Genomic DNA, 6,000 nt, shown 5'->3' with positions numbered 1-6,000 from the left:
CTGCTCTCTACCCGGCAACCCCGTAAGCACCGGCCGCCGCCTCGGCTCCTGATCCCGCCGGAGTCCGGGGGGCGGCGCGTGAAGCGAGCGAGTCCGAGAGTCAGCTGACTGTGCTCCGCCTCCAGAGGGCTGGGGCAGCCTTGAGGACCAGCGCCCGGCCGCAGCAGCCTTCCGCCCACAGCCCAACCCGGGTTTCTTCCCTGCCCAAACTTCCCACTGGTAGCGCTGGGGTTCTTGCAGCAGCTGGCCTCAGTGAAACTGCAGAACGCACGCCCAACTTCCTCCCGCCCCTAACACCAAATAACCGGGGTGGTTCAGTTCAGTTCAGTTCAGTCGCTCAGTCGTGTCCGACTCTTTGCGACCCCATAAATTGCAGCACGCCAGGCCTTCCTGTGCATCACCAACTCCCGGAGTCCACCCAAACCCATGTCCATCGAGTCGGTGATGCCATCCAGCCATCTCATCCTCTGTCGTCCCTTTCTCCTCCTGCCCTCATCTTTACCAGCATCAGGGTCTTTTCCAGTGAGTCAGCTCTCCGTATCAGGTAGCCAAAGGATTGGAGTTTCAGCTTCAACATCAGTCCTTCCAATGAACACCCAGGACTGATCTCCTTTAGGATGGACTGGTTGGATCTCCTTGCAGTCCAAGGGACTCTCAAGAGTCTTCTCCAACACCACAGTTCAAAAGCATCAATTCTTCGGCGCTCAGCTTTATTCACAGTCCAACTCTCACATCCATACGTGACCACTGGAAAAACCATAGCCTTGACTAGAAGGACCTTTGTTGGCAAAGTAATGTCTCTGGTTTTGAATATGCTGTCTAGGTTGGTCATAACTTTCCTTCCAGGGAGTAAGCGTCTTTTAATTTCATGGCTGCAGTCACCATCTGCAGTGATTTTGGAGGCCAGAAAAATAAAGTCTAACACTGTTTCCCCATCTATCTGCCATGAAGTGATGGGACCGGATGCTATGATCTTAGTTTTCTGAACGTTGGGCTTTAAGCCAACTTTTGCACTCTCCTCTTGCACTTTCATTAAGAGGCTCTTTAGTTCTTCTTCACTTTCTGCCGTAAGGATGGTGTCATCTGCATATCTAAGGTTATTGATATTTCTCCAGGCAATCTTGTTTCCAGCTTATGTTTCCATGTATCAACTGGCAAAAAGATTCTCCTTAACCAAACTTAATCAGGCTCTCTTAAACCCTCTTCTTGACTAGCATAGCCCAGTTCTAGTAAGGATCCTGAGAAGTTAATGAATTAAGAATCCCCCACCACCGCCCTTGATGTGGGATCACCCTGGGATCCTGTAGCAAGAATTCTATTAGGTTGGTTTGGCAAGAATCTCCCTTACTCTTGATGTCTCCTCTTCATAATTCTGTGTCCACAGACCACGGCTGCCCTCTGCTCATTGGCTATAAAACCCCAGCTGTCTTCCTTGTTTTCAGAGTTGAGCCTGACTTCTCTCCCCTATTGTGATTGCCTTGGCACCTGCTTCAATAGTCCTGAATACACATGTCTGAATAATTTAAAAAAAAATAACTTATTCACACAATATTTTTGATTCAATCATACCTGAGGAGTGAGGGGCAAGGCGACAATAGGCAATTTATTTCTAGCTGAGGCTTTTTTTTTGGCCTCAACATGTGGTATGTGTGAACTTAATTCCCTGGGATATTAAGATCAAATCCTAACCCCCTGCACTGGAAGTTCAGAGTCTAAATCACTGATCACCAGAGAAGTCCCTCTAGCTCAAGTTTATGGATAGATACTTTATCAGTCCCTGGTAAAGTCCTTGGGCTTCCCTGGTGGCTCAGCTGATGACAAATCTGCCTGCAATGCGGGAGACCTGGGTTCAATCCCTGGGTTGGGAAGATCCCCTGGAGAAGGAAAAGGCTGCCCACTGCAGTATTCTGGCCTGGATAATTCCATAGTCCAGGGAGTCACAATAAGTCGGACCTGACTGGGCAACTTACACTTTCAAGGCTTAGTTTCAGGGAAGAGAATCCACTCCCCTTAGTGTTAACAGAAAGGAATTAAATACAGGATATCAAGTGGCTCACAGAAACTTGTGAGAGCTGAAGAACGTGACTCTCGGCTGAAATTCCCAGAATTGTGACTAGGATCCCAACTGATCCCAACTGCTTACTGGAGAAGCTTCTACTATGGATGCTAGTTCTAGAATCTACACCAGTGAAAGGGATACCTCATGCATGGTCTCTGTCCCCACCTAACTCTCTTCTGAATAACACTCTGAAAGTGAAAGGGAAGTCGCTCAGTCGTGTCCGACTCTTAGCGACCCCATGGACTGCAGCCTACCAGGGTCCTCTGTCCATGGGATTTTCCAGGCAAGAGTACTGGAGTGGGTTGCCATTGCCTTCTCAGAGAATAACACTCTGAAGTATCCATTATATCTAATGACAGAAACTAAAAGCTATGGAATTTCTGCAGCATGGCAGTCTGGGAAATGTAGTTTCCAGCCTCTGTAATATAGGAAGACATAGTAGAAGGTATTTGAAACAGCTGGATGCTGAGTGATCAAGTTCAGCAACCTCACAGAACGTGACAATTAATTGAGACGAGTGGACAACCTAGGACCTGGGCAGACATGTGGGTAAAGCAGCCTAATTCCTAAGGAAACGTGAAGAGCCTGTGTTTGGGAGAGAGCCCCTGATATTAGACCTGGATCTTCCCTCTGATTACCTTTCTCTGCACTCACAACATACCCATAAACAAGCCTGAAATATTTGTATATTCTGCAAATCATGAAAACATTGCAATCATGAAAACAGGTTGAGTTCCATTTGCCATAGTAATACTGAACTGGGCTCTCCCAGAAGGGCAAGAGGATTTGGAGTTCAATCTGGTTTGGCAGCTGGAAAAGGTTTCTCCCAGTTTTGCAAAGATTAGCAGTAGAGATTAGCTTCTCTCATTCCCTTATCTATTAAACAGTGCCACCTGGTGGGAATCTCAGCTCTCCTTCAACACTCCACATCCACTTTCCTCTGTCAATGAATACAGTGTTTATTGCAGGGCACCACACAAGGAGTTCAGGACAGCTAGTGGTCAGAAAGTCTTGGTGCCCGGAACTGGCTCACTCAGCATCCATCTGTTTCAAATGCCTTCTACTATGTCTTCCTATATTACAGAGGCTGGAAACTACATTTCCCAGACTGCCACGCTACAGAGATTCCATAGCTTTTAGTTTCTGTTATTAAATATAACGGTTACTTCAGAGTGTTATTCAGAAGAGAGTTAGGTGGGGACAGAGACCATGCATGAGGTATCCCTTTCACTGGTGTAGATTCTAGAACTAGCATCCATAGTAGAAGCTTCTCCAGTAAGCAGTTGGATTGGGATCCTAGTCACAATTCTGGGAATTTCAGCCGAGAGTCACGTTCTTCAGCTCTCACAAGTTTCTGTGAGCCACTTGATATCCTGTATTTAATTCCTTTCTGTTAACACTAAGGGGAGTGGATTCTCTTCCCTGAAACTAAGCCTTGAAAGTGTAAGTTGCCCAGTCAGGTCCGACTTATTGTGACTCCCTGGACTATGGAATTATCCAGGCCAGAATACTGCAGTGGGTAGGCTTTTCTTTTTTCAGGGGATCTTCCCAACTCAGGGATTGAACCCAGGTCTCCCGCATTGCAGGCAGATTTTTCACCAGCTGAGCCATCAGGAAAGCCCAAAGATTTTATCAGGGACTTTACCAGGGACTGATAAATTCAGTTCAGTTCAATCGCTCAGTAGTGTCCAACTCTTTGCGACCCCATGGACTGCAGCACCCCAGGCCTCCTGTCCATCACCAACTCCTGGAGTTTATTCAAACTCATGTCCATTGAGTCGGTGATGTCATCCAACCATCTCATCCTCTGTGGTCCCCTTCTCCTCCTGCCTTCAATCTTTCCCAGCATCAGGGTCTTTTCAAATGAGTCAGCTCTTTGCATCAGGTGGCCAAAGTATTAGAGTTTCAGCTTCAACATCAGTCCTTCCAATGATCACTCAGGACTGATCTCCTTTAGGATGGACTGGTTGGATCTCCTTGCAGTCCAAGGGACTCTTGAGAGTCTTCAACACCACAGTTAAAAAGCCTCAATTCTTCGGTGCTCAGCTTTCTTTATAGTTCAACTCTCACATCCATACATGACTAATGGAAAAACCATATCCTTGACTAGACAGACCTTTGTTGGCAAAGTAATGTCTCTGCTTTTGAATATGCTGTCTAGGTTGGTCATAACTTTCCTTCCAAGGAGTAAGCGTCTTTTTATTTCATGGCTGCAGTCACTATCTGCAGTGATTTCGGAGCCCAGAAAAATAAAGTCAGCCACTGTTTCCACTGTTTCCCCATCTATTTCCCATGAAGTGACGGGACCAGATGCCATGATCTTAGTTTTCTGAATGTTGGGCTTTAAGCCAACTTCTTCACTCTCCTCTTTCACTTTCATCAAGAGGCTCTTTAGTTCTTCTTCGCTTTCTGCCATAAGGGTGGTGTTATCTGCGTATCTGAGGTTATTGATATTTCTCCTGGCAATCTTGATTCTAGCTTGTGGTTCTTCCAGCCCATGATGTACTCTGCATAGAAGTTAAATAAGCAGGGTGACAATATACAACCTTCATGTACTCCTTTTCCTATTTCGAACAAGTCTGTTGTTCCATGTCCAGTTCTAACAGTTGCTTCCTGACCTGCATACAGGTTTCTCAAGAGGCAGGTCAGGTGGTCTGGTATTCCCATCTCTTTTAGAATGTTCCACAGTTTATTGTGATCCACACAGTCAAAGGCTTTGGCACAGGCAATAAAGCAGAAGTAGACTGATAAATTATCTATCCATAAACTTGAGCTAGAGGGACTTCTCTGGTGGTCAGTGATTAAGACTCTGAACTTCCAGTGCAGGGGGTTAGGATTTGATCCCTGGTCAGGGAATTAAGTTCACACATACCCCATGTCGAGGCCAAAAAAAAAAAAGCCTGAGCTAGAAATAAATTGCCTAATGTCCCCTTGCCCCTCACTCCTCAGGGATGATTGATCCAAAAATATTGTGTGAACAATTTTTTTTATTAATATCCAGACATGTGTATTCAGGACTATTGAAGGAGGTGCCAAGACAATCACAACAGGGGCGAGAGGTCAGGCTCAACTCTGAAAACAAGAAAGACAGCTGGGGTTTTATAGCCAATGAGCAGGGGGCAGCCGTGGCCCGTGGATGGAGAATTATGAAGAGAAGACATCAAGAGTAAGGGAGATTCTTGCCAAACCAACCTAATAGAATTCTTACTGCAAGATCCCAGGGTGATCCCACATCAAGGGTGGTGGTGGGGGATTCTTAATCCATTAACTTCTCAGGATCCTTGCTAGAACTGGGCTATGCTAGTCAAGAAGAGGGTTTAAGAGAGCCTGACTCATGTTTGGTCAAGGAGAACCTCTTTGGCAGTTGATAGATGGAAATGTGCTCAGTCTAGGGTGGGAGTAAGTTGTGTCTGTTCTTATTCCCTTCTCTGCTTTCCTGACACCTTTAGGTCAGGCTGTGAGGGAAAAGAAAGCTCAGTGGGTTCAGGTAACAGAAGGGCAGGGCACTGGGACAAGGTAACGGAAGGTGGAAGTCAGGTAGAGTGATGCAAATTCCGGCACACCATGGAGGTCATGGTAAGGAACTTGTATTTTATGCTAAAGACAATGGGAAACAAGCCACTGGCATGTATAAGGAAGTGGCATTCCCCCAGTTTACCTTTTACAAGGAAGACTTTGGCAGCTGTGTTTCCACACTGCTTGAGGTGGGGGTGAGGTCAGTGGTATAAGCAGCAGATGGAAAGATATTTCCAGGCCAAGACCTAAACGTCTACCTCATTCTTGCATCATTTCTGTGGAGAAAGGGGGAGCTAGGGGAGGGAGCGATTCTATTAACACCAGCAGCAAAGCAATGAAATATCTAGCAACATGCCTAAAAAGAAATAAGAAAGCCCGTCTCAAGTAGGCTATGAGACTTTGACGGTAAGCATAAGCCGACTTTA

This window comes from Bubalus kerabau, chromosome 18, assembly GCF_029407905.1.
Source record: "Bubalus kerabau isolate K-KA32 ecotype Philippines breed swamp buffalo chromosome 18, PCC_UOA_SB_1v2, whole genome shotgun sequence".
NCBI classification, from domain to species: domain Eukaryota; kingdom Metazoa; phylum Chordata; class Mammalia; order Artiodactyla; family Bovidae; genus Bubalus; species Bubalus kerabau.
This window is presented reverse-complemented; position numbering follows the sequence as displayed.